Here is an 18,349-nt window from a genome sequence, read left to right as displayed (position 1 = left end):
TTGGAGCTGGGTCATCTAGGACTTCTGGTAATGGAGAGCGGCTCAAAGCGTCTGCGTGGGGAATGGCTTTTCCCGGTCGGTGTAGCAGTTGGTAATCGTATGTGGCTAGAAACTCTGACCAGCATGTCATTCTTGGCGATAAGATGTGGGGAGTCGGTTTATTTCCTGCCAAAATGCTAAATAATGGTTTGTGGTCGGTGATTATAGAAAAGGATCTTCCATATACATACTCATGGAATCGTTTGATCGCAGACATAATAGCGAGAGCCTCTTTATCAAGTTGGCTATAGTTTCTCTCAGTTTTAGATAAAGTTCTTGAAAAAAATGCAATAGGTGCCTCAGTACCGTTTGGCAGGCCGTGGCTCAGGATGGCTCCTACCCCAAACGGTGAGGCGTCACAGGTGACAGTTAAAGGTAAAGTCTCGTTATATTGTATCAATATAGCATCTGATGTTAGAAGGTCTTTTACTTGCTGAAAGGCTCGCTCTTCTCGATGTCCCCAGACCCAGGAAGCCTTCTTATCGAGGAGTCTATGCAGGGGTTCAGCAACAGTCACCTTCTGGGGTAGAAAGATGTTATAAAAGTTGATGAGTCCCAGGAAGGCTTGGTGATCTGTTTTGTTTTTAGGTCTCGGGACGTTTTTTATTGCAGCCAAATTTTTTTCAGTAGGGTGAATTCCCTGTTTGTCAAGAAGGTACCCAAGGAATTCAACCCTCTCAGTACACAGTTGACACTTGTCCTTCTTGACCTTCAGGCCAGCGTCTTTGAATTTTTGGAGGACCAATCGTAGTCATTTTTCTAGTAGGCTTCTAGTGGGGGCGGCTATTAGGACATCATCGAAGTATGGTACGACCCCTTTTATGCCTTGTAGCAATCTTTCCATCAGACTTTGGAAGATGCCCGGTGCTACACTCACTCCGAATTGGAGTCTATTACACTTAAATGCACCTCTGTGCGTGACTATAGTTTGGGCTTCTGCAGTCTCTGCATCTACGGGCAACTGCTGGTACGCCTGGGCTAAGTCCAATTTTGCGAATATTTTTCCGCCCCCAAGGGAGTGAAGAAGGTGTTGGACCACAGGCACAGGGTAAGCGCTCTGCTGAAGCGCGTGATTTAGGGTGGCCTTGTAATCCCCACAAATTCTCAAAGATCCGTCAGGCTTTATGGGGGTCACAATTGGAGTCTCCCATCGGGCGTGGTCAATCAGTTCCAACACGCCCTGGGCTATTAATTTGTCCAATTGTTCATCAATCTTTGGTTTAAGTGCAAAGGGCACTTGACGAGGCTTAAGGCGAATGGGCGCAATATCGGGGCTGAGATTAAACGATATGGGGGACCCCTTGTACTTGCCTAGCTTCTCGGAAAAAACGTCCTGGAATTCCTGGATGAGGGCAGCTTCCCAGTCATCGCTTTCGGTGTGATAGATGCCAGCTAGTTCAATCCCTAGCGGGCGAACCACTGCAAGCCTAACAAGCTGGGCCGGTCTCTATCGACGACGGTGAGTGGTAGGGTTGCAGTGTGGTCTTTGAAAGAGACTTGGATGGGTCTGGAACCGGCAACTGGAATTCTGTTTCCTTGGTAGTCTTTTAATATGACTTTCTGAGTGCTGAGGTCCTGGCGACGGATGTCAGGGATCAGCTGTCTGAGGGTTTTCCAGGAGACCATTGATAGGGATGACCCGGAGTCGACTTCCATAACGCATGGTCGATTCTCTATGGTGACCTTCACTCGGATTTTCCTTGCATCAAGGGATGAAGCGTGGCCAATGGTGATGGTTTGGTGCGCCTCTTCTCGTCTAGTAGAAGTGGCTGGTGTTCGGTTTCTGTAGTAGTGGTGCCATGGGTTGCTTGGGCGGTCCCGATTCACTGGTGGGGTTCCTGATGTCTGCCGGAAATTGTTTTCTCTTCGGTTTGGGCTGGACCCTCGCTTGCTTCTGCAGGCCTTTGCAATGTGGCCCCTCTTTCCACAGGAACGGCAGAGGGCCTCTAGGAATTTGCAGTCTGATCGCAGGTGATTTCCCCCGCATCTGGCACATTGATACGAGGGCTTATGATTCCGCTGGTCTCGCTGATCGCGTTCTGACCTGAGTCTGTTGACCTCCTCTTCCTCACTTTCTGATGAGGATTCGAGGTCTTCATGATGGGTGGACGTTGTGTGCTTCTCGGAAAGAGGCGTAGTGTCACTGGCGAGTTGGCGGTGCGGTGCGTTTGCTCGGCGCATTCGAGCTGCTGACTTCCTGGTTGCTTCTGCTGCAGTAGCATCGGCGATGACATCTGCGAGGCCGATGTCCCCCTTCGCCATAATCTTGCTCTGGGTCGTGGGGTCTTTTAGACCCAGGACAATTCGATCTCTCATGGCTTCTTTGAGGTTTGAGAAGCCACAGAGTCCTCCCAGGTTTCTGAGGTCCGCGATGAAGTCCCCAACACTTTCGCTTTCCTGTTGGTCCCTCTGGTAAAACTCGTGTCTCCTTATGAGTATTGTCACCGCTGTGACATAATGGGCCTGGAGGATTGGCGCGAGGTTGTCCCAGTCCATTGTCTTGACTTCCGCTGGTTTTGCAAGTGCCTTTGCCATCTTAAAAACGGCGGGACCGCAATGGGTCAGGAATACAGCTCGTTTCTTGCCAGGCATAGCATCCTTTAGATTGTTGGTCTCCAGGAACATCTGGAACCTATCCATATACGAGTCCCAGTCTTCGTTAGCCGGATCGAATGGAGCGGGTGGTATAGCGCTGCTAGTCATTCTGCCGCTTATTGGTGCGCTCTCAGCCACGTGCTCTGTTAGCGTTTGGTGATCAGTCAGCTCTATTGTCTCCGAATCCCACCTTCATCGCCAGTGTTATGTCTGGGCATGTGGGCACAAGAACGGAGACGAGGCATCGAAGAAGTGACTCCAACTCTTTATTAGTGACTTCAGAACAGAGCAAAAGACTTGGGCAGCAGCAGCTCCTTTTATAGAGCTGGCTGCTGTCACAACACCCAATAGTTTGAGTTTGCCGTGCTGGGAGCGTCCAATCAGCGGCGACCCGCTGTCAGCCAATCAGCTCAGCCAAAAGCGACCAATCACGATCCGCTATCAGCGGGCCAATCAGAAGTGCAGGTTTACAAACCTGTCGTGGAAGGAAAACTATTAGCATTGCAAGCCAACAAGCTTGCTTAGTTCGGAACATAAAGTATGGGGATATTTTATTCCATATGCTAAATATGGCCCCATTTAGTAGGAAAGCTTGTTCCCTATATTGGGGGTACAGGCAATATATTGGTAGTATGCTTTTTTGTAGTCAATTCAACTTTTTGAATCAAAATAAATTTCTTTGAGAATTTGACCAATTATATCACATCCAGTCACCTTCTGGTAGGTTTAGTTCCTGGTGGATGCAAGAGAAATAAACTTAACTAACAACAACAACAACAACAACAACAACAACAACAACAACAACAACAATAATAATAATAATAATAATAATAATGGAGGAAAAAGAAAGAGCAGTTAGAATGAGACTCATGCAATGTAACAGAACAGATTGACAATGCTAAAATATGTTTGATGAACCAGTGGTCTTCCAAACTTTGCTGACATACAACTCCCATCATCACTCACTATTAACTCTCTCTGTGAAACTGTTGAAGATTGTAATACAGCAATATCTGGATGTTATTGGTTCTCCATTCTTGTGTGATTTAACAGAATTCTTTCTGCAAAGTTGCATGTGTTGTTATGGTATAGTGTAAATCAATCTATAGGACTGGAAGGAAAGAGATTAGGCAGAAACTGCGGGTGTTCCCTTAAGGAAAAAGTTTGACACCCTTGGTCCAGAACAATCAGGTTTCATATACAGAACAACAGTGGGAAAAATAATTTTACACACAGTTTTTAAAAACGTTAAGTAGCTTGATCATTTTGCTTAATTTAATATAACACAGATGAAAAAATGAACCTATTCCAGCATTTTATTTGAAAGATTTGTACAGTCACCCTTTCACAAACACAGCACTGCAGTTTGCAGTGACAATACCAACTGCAAAACCATAAGACAAAAATTAAAAACTAAACTGAACTACTCATAGGTTCCTACTATTCTCCCCAACTGGGTAAAGATCAAGTTTCAATGGCCTCCCAGAATATTAAAAGGTTTTTTAAACATGTGAAATAGAATATTTGTTTTCTAATCAATTTTATTTTAACTAATGATATTGAACTCTCCCCAATACTTTGATATATATTTTTATAATTTACTTTTCAACTAATTTTTAATGATGATACATGTAATGTTCTAGATACTGCATAAATAGAGAAAGGAGACACGTTCTTGCTAACAGGCTTGTAATGTAAACAATTTTCATTAGAAACATCAATCTTAAAATGGATTGAATGGCTGCACAAATAAAATGCACCTGCAGGCAATGATTTACTTGTGAACATAAAAAAATCACAAAGAATTTCTAGATGCAGATGGTTTTTTTGTTATCTTTGTTTTGCATAACAATTCATTTACCTCAGTAAAAGGAGAATATCTCTAAAGCTATTACAATACTGGAAGAAGAAAAAAACATTCAAAACCAACAATTTTGGTGTCATTCACCATGTCTGACTTTCAAAATTGCAACCATGTTTGATAAAGGTAAATTATTATCCCCTAATTATTTTCACAGTTCATGGACAACATCTGAGATAAGGGTTTTATGAAGCATAAAATTAAACAGCAAAGCACTCCTAGGTATATACTGCAGTTGTCTTCTCTCTTTTAAATCCAATGTCAAATATAAACTCTAGTTAAATATCAAGGCCAGGGTGCTTAGCAACCTACGTTGCTAGATTTAACAACAATGCATTGCTATTCATACTCGATAAATTCCTTTCAATACTTGCTGTATCTAATTGTTGCTAACTGATTTTCTGAAAGCCTCAGTTCTTGGGTGGCTTTGGATGCAGACTCACAGGAGTATTTTTTGCTGATCAGTAGCTTGGTAGAAGTAAACTTTATTAACCTTCCCTTTTCCTAGCAACTTCAAGATTATGCTTTTTCTCCAACATAGTTAAGAATCCAGCAATCAGTACCAGTTTTATGTAATGGGGAAGGGATGAAGCCTTTCCCTCAGACATTCTGTTAAGCTCTTCTGTGTGTTTGGACATGTTTTGTTGATATCAGTGAATAGGCATTAATAGATCTGTATCAATGTGTGCTGACATCTATGTAACTCCCAACTTGGCCATCTCAAACACAATGTTTACCAACCCTTGTCTTAGCAGATTGGGCAGCACGCTCTTGTTTTCTTTAATGAAGACAAGAAGCATGCATCAGCGAACATTGAATTCTAGAACTAGAAAACCTTGAATTACGCCGTCTTCGGTCTGACTTAAGCATGGTATACAAAATCATACATTGCAATGTCCTACCTGTCAATGAATACTTCAGCTTCAACCATAACAACACAAGAGCACACAATAGATACAAACTCAAAGTAAACCGCACCAAACTTGATTGCAGGAAATACGACTTCAGCAATAGAGTGGTCAATGTCTGGAATACTCTACCCGACTCTGTAGTTTCTTCCCCAAACCCCAAAAACTTTAACCTTAGACTGTCTACTATTGACCTCACCCCTTTCCTAAGAGGTCTGTAGGGGCGTGCATAAGCGCACCAACGTGCCTACCGTCCCTGTCCTATTGTTTCTCTTATTCTTTTATTTTTCTTATATGTAACCATTTCATGTATTCACAACTATGTATACATTTATACTTATTATCTTGTAAACAATTGGCAAATCAAATAAATAAATAAATAAATAAATAAATATCAAGGGGCATTTAGATTCAATTACTCTTCCATAAGCAGAGTAGATTTTTCTGTTCATTATACTGTAAAGGACAGGTGTTTTTTTTTTAAAAAAATAATAATAATAAAATAAGGAGGAAATAAACATAACAGCCTTTTGCATGCCAGAGTTCTCCAATGGATCTTCACCCTTACACATGTGTACCTAATTCTATTCTTATTCCAGATGAGAAGGCCTGTCATGGCCACATCAGAACCCGGAGGAGGAGGAGCTGGAATCAGGACTGTCCAATGGGGATGGCACATCTCCTCTGGAATGCTTGGAGATGCCAGGAGCGGAGGACGATGCTGTCCTAGACATCGGGGGAGGTGGTCAACTGGACAGGGTGCCACCTGCCTTCACAGAGACAGGGAGGATCAGCTGCAGACAGGCAGTGGTGTTGAGAGGCAGCAGATTCCCTCTGATGAGAAACAGCTTTCTCCCCCCCACACTTGATCCGAGGGCATGGAGAATAGACCGGAGGCAAGCTCAAAGAAAGTCTGCGAGGCTGCTTGGGAGAATGCCCCAATTCAAAGGGAACACCTTGCTTTGGGTTGACTTAAGCAGAGGCCGGGACAGGTTGCCTTTGCCGGGAACAATTGCTTTGCTTTGGCATGCACTTCCCCGGCCTTGGAAAAACTCAGCCTTGACTTGTGTTTCTGCCCGTGGAATTCAACCATCACTCTTGCCGTTGCCCTGTGAACATGGAATCTTGACTTATGCACCTTGCTTTGTGGACTTGCACCTTGTTTGGGGGGTTTCCTCTCTGCCTTTGTGATTTGGCTCTGGTGATTGTTGGCTTTGTTTGTGGGACTGTGGGTGGCTGCCTTCAGGGAAGTTTGGAGTGGAGCTTTACCAGCCATTGTAGAGCCATTTGGTGGAGAATTAGCAGAGCAATAAAGGACCCTTTCGAAGCCTGCCTCTGCCCAGGCGACCTGGGTCCGTTGCTGTAGTGTGTTTGGTGTTTCCTCTCTCGTCCTAACACAAAGCTTCCTGTGAACAATCTAGGGTATATAGAGGAGGAGATTTGGGATAATATAGATCTGCCTGGCTCCAGTTGGCCTGATAGTTTTGTTATAGGAACACTTCTCTCATCTTGTGGCCTATATATCCATTTGGCTGAGGTTGGGAGACTACAAAACTCATTTGCACGAGAAGCCTATTTTTTCTTCCTTTGGGAGTGCTTGGATGTGGAAATGCATGGTATTGATCAATCAATTTTTATTATTACAGGAATAATATTTATTAATTGCACAGTAACAAATAGAAGTATTAAAACAACAACAACAACAACAACAACAACAACAACAACAACAATAAATAGAAACAGAATAATATATTGCAATTGGTGATGGATTAACCATGGGCAGCTAAAGTTTGCCTAATTTTACATACAGCCTAGCAAAATTTGATCACATTCAGAGAAATTACTTCATATCTGATAACATTAGTTGCATGTAAAAAAAGGTCAGTATTTCCAGCATATTTTATTAAGGAAGGTGTTATAAATTGAGTCTGTGTGTTCTTATAAGAAGATGCAGTATAGCAGGATGTGAGGTACAGTTTCAAAGGTCCCTTGTTCATTGGTGCATAGTTTCAACTCATGTTCTCATGATGTTGATATTTCTATTCATTGATAAATAAAAATAAATCTAATAGTATTTCAAATCACTGTTCTGATCACTGGGGAATATTTGAGAAGAACACACCAATCTTCTATTCATCTGACAGAACTATTGATCTCCCTAGAGATCCACTTATATAATATCACAATATCAAGATCACGACAAGTGATACTACTGCTTTATAATGTCTTGGTAAGACCACACTTGGAATACTGCTTCCAGTTTTAGTCACCACAATATAAAAAAAAAAAAAGATGTTGAGACTCTGTAGAAAATGAATTGGGTTTATCTAGCCTACGGAAAAGAAGAATTAGGGATGACATGATAGCAGTGGTCCAATATTTGAGGAACTGCCACAAAGGAGAGGGAGTCAACCTATTTTCCAAAGCACCCGAAGGCAAGATAAGAAGCAATGGATGGAAACCAAACAAAGAGAGAAACAAACTAGAACTAATGAGAAACTTCCTGACAATAAGAACCATAAACCAGTGGAATAGCTTGTCTTCAGAAGTTGTGAATGCTCCAACACTAGAGGCTTTTAAGAAGGGACTGGATAACCATTTGTCAAAAATGGTGTAGGGTCTCTTGTTTGAGGAGGTGGTTTGACAAGAAGATCTCCAAGTTCCCTTCCAACCCTGTTATTCTGTTAAATTGCTATCCTTTAGAGATTGTTTGGATTAGTGCAAACTGACATTCTGATTACACAAGCATTCTCAGCCAGAGGCCACATAGTCTCAGGGGAGTCTGCAAGGTCCAATAAAGGAGTTAACATTAACTGTGCTCTATATCCAAAATCCAGTGTTTCTCTTATGTTATTAAATGCACATTGTATCCCAACATAAAATTAAAATAAATACCATCTTTCTACACAAAATCATTTTGTGGCCTAAATATATGAGACTGCATTATGTGTACATTGTTCTGTTGCTGAAGACGTTTTCAATCGATATCTGGAAAGCTTGTAGACATTATAGTAGAAGAAGGGAGGTTGCACCAATCTGTTTCAGCTCGTCTTATTGTTATTGTGGCATCTTTTTTTTATTCTACTTGTAGGCTGTTGTTAGCATCAATACACTAGCAAGGTCCACTGCTGAGTATATGACCGGGCCAAAATCTTATTGTCAATAAATCATAATTAACAAGAACAGTGATAATTGCCTAAAGATTATTGAGAACATTCAAGGGGGATTAAGGCCAGCTACTTCACAGCATTTCTTGGAACCTTATTAATATCAAATCTCAGAAAGAGGAGTGACTCCATAGAAATATATTTTCCAGAATGTCTGTAAATGATCCTAATTAAGCCAGAAGCATTACATTTCAGTGTATTACTGATACATCATCCCTAGACATTACAAACTTCCGTAACAAATAGTGGTAAGCAAGCTTCTGTATATGATCACACTGTTTTAGCTGACTGCTACATCCTCCTTTCTCCTGGTCTCTAGAAAAAGAACATTTGCATTTTTCTTTCAAACTGCTAATTGCTACCTTTAAAAAAAATTTCTTTCCTTTGTAGGCTCACTGAGGGAAGACCCTCTTCCTGTAGCCTTTGAACGTAATTGTGCACTTCTGATGTGATTCATTCCTAAGCACCTTCATGACTTTTTGCTTTAAAAAACATTTAAAAGACTTGCTACATTGAAAAGTCAGTAGAGATACTGCAGGATGCCGTACAAAATAATGGCCTCTGTAAAATATTTGGAAAAAATTATTATTTTTATTTTCCACCTAAAACCCAAAACTCATTTCAAGTAATCTGCAGTAATTAAAACTAAAAGCCTGACCATTTATAGCCAGGGATGTATATAATAAAAATAAAAATAAAAGAAACTATAGGACAGGGACGATAGGCACGTTGGTGCGCTTATGCATGCCCCCTACAGACCTCTTAGGAAAGGGGTGAGGTCAATAGTAGATAGTCTAAGATTAAAGTTTTTGGGGTTTGGGGAAGAAACCACAGAGTCAGGTAGAGTATTCCAGACATTGACCACTCTGTTGCTGAAGTCGTATTTCCTGCAATCAAGCTTGGTGCGATTTACCTTGAGTTTGTATCTATTGTTTGCTCTTGTATTGTTATGGTTATACCAATGGTTATACCATTTTGGACAAATGTCTCTCCAGTGTCTTATTGAAAACCTCTATTGATGAAGCACCCACACTTCCTGGAGGCAAATTGTTTCACTGATTAGTTGTTCTCATTGTCTGGAAATTTCTCCTTAGTTCTAGATTGGATCTCTCTTTAATTATCGTCCACCCATTACTTCTTTTCATGTCCTCAGGTACTATGGAGAATAAGTTGACCCCGGTTTTTCTGTGACAGCCTCTTAAATACTGGAAGACTGCTACCACATCATCCCAAGTCCTTCTCTTTGTTAGAGTAGATATAGAATTGCTGAGACTCAGAAATGATAAAATGGATGTCATCATCATCATCAAACAAGAACTAGGACAACGCTGTAAAACAATGGCATCTACCAAGTAAATCTTCTTTATGTACAAATGTTGTTTGTGAGGAGAGAGGCTGGGCCTTCAAGTCAGTTTTGATTTCTGGAGACTACTTAAACTAGTCATTGCAGTTTTCTTGGCAAGATTTTCAGAAGTGGTTGGCTATTGCATCCTTCAGGGGGTGTGAGAGAGCGACTGGCCTAAAATAATCCAGCTGGTTTTGTACCTGAGATAGGACTAGAACTCATAGTTTCCCAGTTTCAAGTCTTGTGTCTTAACTGCTACATTAAACTGGTTCTTATTTTATGTAGTTGCTAAGTGAAAAAAAATCAACAAAAATAAACTCATATATCTTTAAGGCTTGGCTGTGAATGAGTCACTTACACAGAATAAAAAGTATCTTACTACATTTATTTAAGGAATTTTATCATCATTACTTTCTTTAATATGAATTGATTTAATTTATCTTAAAATTATGTAGCAGATTATTATTTAATACATATCCAAGTTAACAGTAATTTTTAAATTACTCTGCCCTGGAACACAGCAATTTTATTTCTTCACTATGCTGTTTTATTTCTTCACTAAGAAAATAGCAGAAATTGGTACAATAGGTTAGATTTAATTTTACAGCTGCATTTTTTTAAAAATAGAAGGTTAAAATGTAGAACAGAGTTTATTGAATTTTAGGCACTTCCTTATACAACTATAATTATTACTTTGGTGGAACCCAGAGGTTAATTTTCCCACATGCATCCACCCACCGAAACATTTCAATTGCAAATATATTCAGTGTATTTCTGGTCAAGACTGGTCAATTTTGCTAGACCATTTGTAGATAGATGTTTGTATATCAAGTATGTATATACTCTTAATACTTATAATTTACAAATTTGGGAATATGAATGTATTTACATTACAAATTTCTGTAATGTATCACAATTTTATAGTTACTTCTGGATAGATGGATGGAAGGATAGATAGATAGATAGATAGATAGATAGATAGATGTTAATATAGCATCTTATTTTCAAATATTTAATGAGTATCTGATATTTAGTTAAATACATTTATTTTTCAGACCTCATAACAAACATACAACTAAAGTAGACAGTATTATTCTATTTATTAGCAGATTCACATTCTCCAATAAATGTCACCGGGAAGCTGACAGTGGTTAAGTTGCCTTCACTGATATTTCATTTTGCTGAAAAGAGATATGTAGAATTTCACTTGGCCCCAAAAATGAGTTGGAGATAACTATTAAGAATTTTTGGACAAACCTAGAGGATTATTGGAAAAGGAATAGTTTATCTTTTTCACTCTATAATTTTATGTTCTGGAAGTCATGAAAGTCCCAATCCAACACAATATCATTGAAAAAGAAAAACAATAAATTCAAGAAGAAACCAGCATGATTTGGTCTCTGATAAACTGAAGGACAAAAAGTATAAGTCCCCAAAATGGAAAGACATAATTAAGGCAGAAAAACAGCAGATAGCCCAAATCTACAAAGATGAAGCTTGAAAAGCAAAGGCTCAGAATAAACAAGGACTTGCAACAAAAGGCAAAAATAATAATTTAAAACATATAAATTTAAAAAATAAATCAAGGAAACTATCCACTAGGAGAGAGAAGATGACAAAGAAGCCACAGGCAATAGAGAGAATACAGAGCTGTTTAACTCATTATTTGCATCAGTCTTCATGCAAAGCTTCAAAAAACATAATTGTAAAAAAAAGACTGGAAGCAAAACTTAAGCAAGAAAATGGTAAGAGAACACCTGTGTGACATCGATGAATATAAATTACATCCCAGAGTTATGAAGGAACTGTCAGATGTTATCTCAGAACCATTGTACTATATTTTTTTAAAAAAATCCTAGAGCACCGAGGAACTACCAAAGGATTGGAAAAGATCTAATGTGGTTCCCATCTTTTTAAAAAACAAAAAACAGGAGGAACAGACACAGGAAACCATAGACCAATCAGGCTAATATCAATACCTGGGAAGATACTAGAAAAAAAAATGAATCAATTGACAAATTTGTGAACATCTAGAATCAAATAAAGTTATAACTAGTAGCCAGCAGAGTTTTGTTAAAAACCGATTAGGTCAAACAAATATTATTTCATTCTTAGATAAAGTAACTAAATTAGACCAGCAAAATGCTGCGGACACTGTATATTTAGACTTCAGCAAGGCATTTGACAAAGTAGATCACAACATACTTCTTTGTAAACTCGGTAAACTAGAAAAATGACAGCATCACCACCAAATGGATTTGTAACTGGCTGACAAACCGTACTCAACAAGTAGTCCATAGTGGTACTACATCTACATGGAGGGAAGTAAGCAGTGGGGTATCACAGGTTTTCGTCTTAGGCCCAATACTCTTCAATATTTTCATAAATGACTTAGATGAGAAAATAGAAGGGGAAACTCGTCAAATTTGCAGATGACACTAAGCTGCCAGGAATAGTCAACCCCCCCAGAAGAAAAGCTCAGAATCCCAAAACATCGTCACAGACTTGAAAAATGTGCTTTATCCAACAACAAGAAACTCAATGTGGAGAAAAGCAAGGTTTTACACCTAGGCAGGAAAAAACCAATGGTGCAGGTACAGATTAGGTGAAACCTGACTCAGAAACAGTAACTGTGAGAGGAACCTTGGAGTCCTAGCGGCCGATCACTTAAATATGAGCCAGTAGTGTGCGGTAGCAGCAAACAAACAAACTCTAACACAATCCTTGGTTGCATAAACAGAGGCACAGAATCAAAACCATGAAAAATATTAGTAACACTTTATAAAGCCTTAATAAGACCGCACTTAAAATAAGCATCCAGTCTTGGTTACCATGTTATAAAAAAGATACTGAGACTTTGGAAAAAGTGCAAAGAACAGCAACTAAGATGACTAAGGGCCTGGAGACAAAACATGTGAAGAATGGTTGCAGGAATTGAGTATGGCTAGGCTAAAGAAGAACTAGGTTTCGGGCGAACAGATTGTAAAATTACCCCCCACACACACACACACATGGAGTGGCCAAAATGAGGGAAGGAGGAAAAGCAAAGAGAAGGAAAAAAGGAAAGCTGACTTCTTCCGTCCCTCATGTTGGCCGCTCCATGGAGAGGGGGGTAATTTAACAACCTGTTTGCCCGAAGCCAGTGTGATAGTTGGGGGGGGGGGGTAATTTAACAACCGGTTTGCCTGAACAGGTGCAAACTGGCTGAATCCCACCGCTGTTTCTTCCCCTTTGCTCCCTGCTTCCTATGATTTTGTAAGGGAAGGATTTCATGGATGATAGTTGTATCAACATTAAACATTTTATACCACTATCAGCCTGGTGTTTTTTGTGGTGGGGGTAAATAACAAAATACCCAATATCCAATCACGTATCCTAATTTTTCAGCTTGGAAATTATGATCGTGATATTTCTGCTCAAACTTAAAACTGTACTAATGTGAGTATAACAATACTAGCATAACTCACAAACCTTCAGTGGTGATTGAAAGGTTTCCATGAGCTGTATGTTGACAAGCATACCTTTTAGGTATATCTCTTATTGATGGATTTTTAGGGACACCTAAAAACATAAAAATCAGAAAAGAGAAGTCCTTCATGCAGTGAAAAGTTATTATATTCACACAAATGTTCATAATGTAGTTTTCATTAGAGAAAGGCAAGGTACATTTGACGTCTTACTTCTTCTTTCCCACTTTTTCATATTCAGCTGAGAGATCAGAAAGAGGCTATACTTGCAGTGATTTGAACATACCTCCACAAAATATGGACACTAATAATATGTATTTTTAAAAGTTGGAAGGAAAAAAATGGCAAAAACAGATTGTGCATATCTATAATAAACGGATTAGAAAATGAATACAAATATACCTTAGTTCATATCCATACATATAATAAATGGACTAAAACTATAAATTCAATTTTCAGTTACATTTTGATGAAAGTTGATGGAGAAAAGATCTAGGGTATGTTATATTACATTTTTTTATAAAAGTGTTTGATGCTTGGTAAAAGAAGTTTTCTGTACTGAGAAGTTATTTATTATTCTCTTTCCTGTCCTTCCCTTTTAATTGTCTAATGGCAGATATTCTCTTAATTAGTACAAAGTATTTTGTTTTTAATGCCTGTAATATTGTACTCCCACAATTTAATCATTTTGTGACAAAACTGTTTCCTTAACCAATCTCTGTCTCTGTCTCCAAATTTTTCAGTGGATCTGAAAGACACAGAGACACAGATACACAAACACAGACACACACACAGAGGGGGGGGGAGACACACTTACAATGTAATTTGGCAGATGAACCTTGAAATGACGGTCTTGTATTTAGAAAAGAATAAATAATAATTTTTCCAAATGTATTTTGCTAAATGGACCTTTGAGGGAAGAGACTGACTTTGATAGAATTGTGAAGATGCACTCCACCTTCACTAATGGACTAGCATTATTTTAACTAGATATTAAAAGCATCGTTGTAGTAAGACAACTTACTGCCTTTTATCATTGTAACTGTTTTGAAGGCATGCTACAGCTCCGTTCTGAAAGCCCTCATAAAACAAGAGAGAAACTGTACTTTTGTGAAATACACAACATAAAGGGAAAGGTAGAAGCACGTTTATATCATTCCAGTAAACACCATTATAATCAAAAGGGTTATATATGGGGGGGGGGGACAGGGGGAACGCAATAATGTCAGCATGAAAAGTACAAGTTCATATGCAATATTTTCTTCTACAGCTCTAATTGGTCCTAATTAGAAAAGGTGGTTTGAAAGAGTACAATTTATAGTTTATCGTTTCAGAGGAATAGAAACTGTGAAAGGATTTAAGACTGCAAAGTCTACTGATATATCTTTAGGAGTATCTCTTGTTGATCTCCTTGAGATTTATTTCTGAGAATAAGCTTCTCCATAAAGGGAAAGTTACCTCATGAGGACCTTCTTTAGGATTTATTAGATATTAGATTAACAGAGTTGGAAGGGACCTTGTAGGTCATCTAGTCCAACTCCCTGCCCAAGCAGGAGACCCTACACCATTTCTGACAAATGGCAGTCCAATTGATTGAAGTGTGACGAGTCATGTTTTAAAAATGCCTGTGCATTAAGAAAAATAGAATATTCATCAACAACCTCTTGGCCATTTCATAAGAAAGTAAGCACAAGGGTGCTATACACCACCAATATGACTTTCTCAATGATTTTCTTTTTTTAAATAATTTCTAAATGATTTTCCCCCTAGCAAATGAATACAAAATGTTAGGGAGAAATACATATTTTTTTCCCTCTCTGAAAATTATTACCTATATAGAAATCAGGGAAAGTTCAATTTTGATACGGGCTGTTGCTAATGATAAGGGGTTATTTGTTGATAATTAATGATATTGAAATTATATTATTAATAATATATTAATGATATTAATGATATGGGTTATTGTTACTAATGATAACTGTGAGCATGAGCGGGAACTTGGAGTCTTAGTGGACAAACATTTACTGTAAATATGAGCCAGCAGTGTGCGACAATAGCCAAAAAACCCAATGCAATCCTAGGTTGCATTACCAGAAGAATAGAATCAAGATCACATGAAGTATTAGTACTGCTATATAAAGCCTTAGTAAGATCTCACTTAGAATATTGAATCCAGTTTTGGTCACCATGTTATTAAAAAGGATGTTGAGACTCTGGAAAGAGTGCAGAGAAGAGCACCAAAGATGATCAGGTCCCTGGAGGCTAAAACATATGAAGAATGACTGCAGGAATTGGGTATGTCTCATCGAGTGAAAAAAAGGACTAGGAGTTACATGATAGCAGTGTTCCAATATTTGAGGAGCTGCCACAAAGAAGAGGGAATCAAGCTATTCTCCAAAGCACCAGAAGGCAAGATAAGACAAAATGGATGGAAATTAATCAAGGAAACAAGCAACCTATAACTAAGCGGAAATTTCCTAATTGTGAGAACAATTAACCAGTGGAACAACTTGCCTTCAGAAGTTGTGAGTGCTCGCTCATTGGAGGGTTTTAAGAAGAGACTGGACAGCCACTTGTTTGGAATGCTATAGGGTCTCCTGCTTTAGTAGTGGGCTGGAGTAAAAAACTTCCAAGGTCACTTCCAGCTCTATTATTCTGTACTCTTCTGTTAAAGTACAAGTCTAGTTCAAATAAGGACAGGGAGCAGGGAACCACCATTTTATTTTATTTTGGTGAAGGTATGACACATTTTTGTTAATTTTGAACTGCACAGGTTCAGATTTATGAAAGGAGGAAACTTGTGGACAGGGAATAGGGACCATGAGAGATGGGCCTGTGCCATTGCAGTCACTTAATGACCACAACAGGAAGAGCTGAGATGATGATCATTGAGCAAGGCAGTCATGTAAATATTTCACTTAATGACCATATTGATTTATGGTCAAAATTTCAACACAATTGTGAAAGGGAAGAGAAGGGAGGAAAGAACAAAGGAAGGAAGGATGAATGGATTTTGGTCTTTACCTCATAAACCATCATTCATGAAACCTTGGATGGCTGTTTCCTCTCTTACCTACTTTCATTATTGGCTACAGATGATAACTTTAGCTAGGGCTTCCTATTATAACTGAACCAAGCAGCTGTGGTTTGTTTTATTAACAATAGTCATTATCTCCTGCAAGCCAAGGTCTCTTAATGATGTTAGCTTTGAAGACTGGATAGAGACTGGATAGAGAAAGGGATAAAGTCTTAACAATGGGTTCATGAAGTGTGCAGCACTTTTACTTTTATCCATTAAAAATGCTAATTTAATTTCAACTATTTTTTCAATAATTACTTGGTGAGTGAATTTAAAACACTTTGGAAACTGTTCTCATTTAACATGCAAAGACTTTATCTTTTCATTTCACCAGTGGTTTGCTGAAGTACTTTATTCAAGAAATTGCAAATTCTTCTGCCCTTTTATGTCAGCACTTAGAAATGTATTGTCAAAAACATGACAATAAAACCTTGCTAAAGACACACGTAAGTCCCACAACATACAAAAACAAACGTTGCTTTCCTAAATAAATGTAATTAGCTTTAATCTCCTTCTTTCCTTCCTGTCCAAACACTAGCTTAATTTTGTCATTGTTTAGTTTGTTTCAAAATGGCTCAATGGGGAAAAATAACACCAATTGAACTTAATTTATTTTCAAGAAACAAGACTAGGATTTGATGAGTAAATGGATATGCCAGCTATGGAATGATCAAAACCATCTCATTACCTTTATCACTGGATAGATGTCAAGAATACAGGACATATGTCAAGAACTTGTTAGTTTTATCACTAGACAGATTTCCCTGAATATATTTGTGTTGACAAATGGGATCTGCACAAGTAAGAAAGTAATGCTGAAGATACTGCCGCTAATTAAATAGTTACTTCTCTCAATTGCTGATTGTTGTAAGTAGATGACCGCACACTTGATCTCTTTATTTAAGAAGGGACATTTACAGTAATTCTAAATCTCTCTCAGCCCAAACTATGTCACAGGGTTGTTGTGATGGTGAAAATAGGAGAAGGAGAAATAGTGGTTATTTATAAAATTAATATAAGTGGGATATAAATAAATCATACATTCATAGATGCATACATACATAGTAATACACTAGGCAGTAATTTTGTTATGTTCATTAGTATACTTTTTGCAGTGAAAATATGTGTTCCTTTCAAATGTCAGATGATCTATTCAAAAATCTTCTAAATCATTATTACCCCCACTTTAATTCACTTTAGAAGTTCTCTCATGCACAGGTGTCAAACTCACTGAGTCATGTGACATTTCATGACGTTTTTCCCATTGGCAGAGCTGGGGTGGGCATGGCCTGTGTGTGACACATCCCACCTACGGGCCACCAGTTTGACTCCCCTACTCTAATGCCCTCCCAGAATTGAAGATAATCTGGCATTCTGGATTAGAAAGATGGCATAGATTTTGTAATACAATAGTCCATACACAACTCTGTGATACATATTAGAATATTAGGGAATGGTGCTAGTCTTTTTTGAATGATATATTAGACTAATTTTATAAAAGAGACCCAGGGGGTTTCCTGAAATGTACTGTCTCAGTGGCTTGTGAACTTTTGGACATTAGAATTGATTTTACCCATTAAAATAACATTTCAAGATGCAGAGGGAACATTGCAAAAATGCAACATTATAAGCATTTATTTTTGTGGAAAATATCTAGAGGATAAACAGAGGAACATTTTTTGTTTGACTAAATTGCAGAAAGTGTTAAGAGAGTTCAAGAAATATGTTTTTGATATTGAATTTGTTTTCATTGTGTAGATTTAATTTATTATAGTAATATTTTTTTTCTTTATTGTTTTAAAACATTCTTTCTTTGCCAATGCTAGTAGCAATGTAGTACTATCAAAAGAGACAAGATGGTGACTCAGTGGTGGAAATGAAAGTCTAG

This window comes from Notechis scutatus, chromosome 4, assembly GCF_049901735.1.
Source record: "Notechis scutatus isolate UNSWTSFEM ecotype Mainland chromosome 4, rNotScu1.2, whole genome shotgun sequence".
Taxonomy (NCBI): Eukaryota; Metazoa; Chordata; class Lepidosauria; order Squamata; family Elapidae; genus Notechis; species Notechis scutatus.
Note: the sequence above shows the minus strand (reverse complement) of the source record.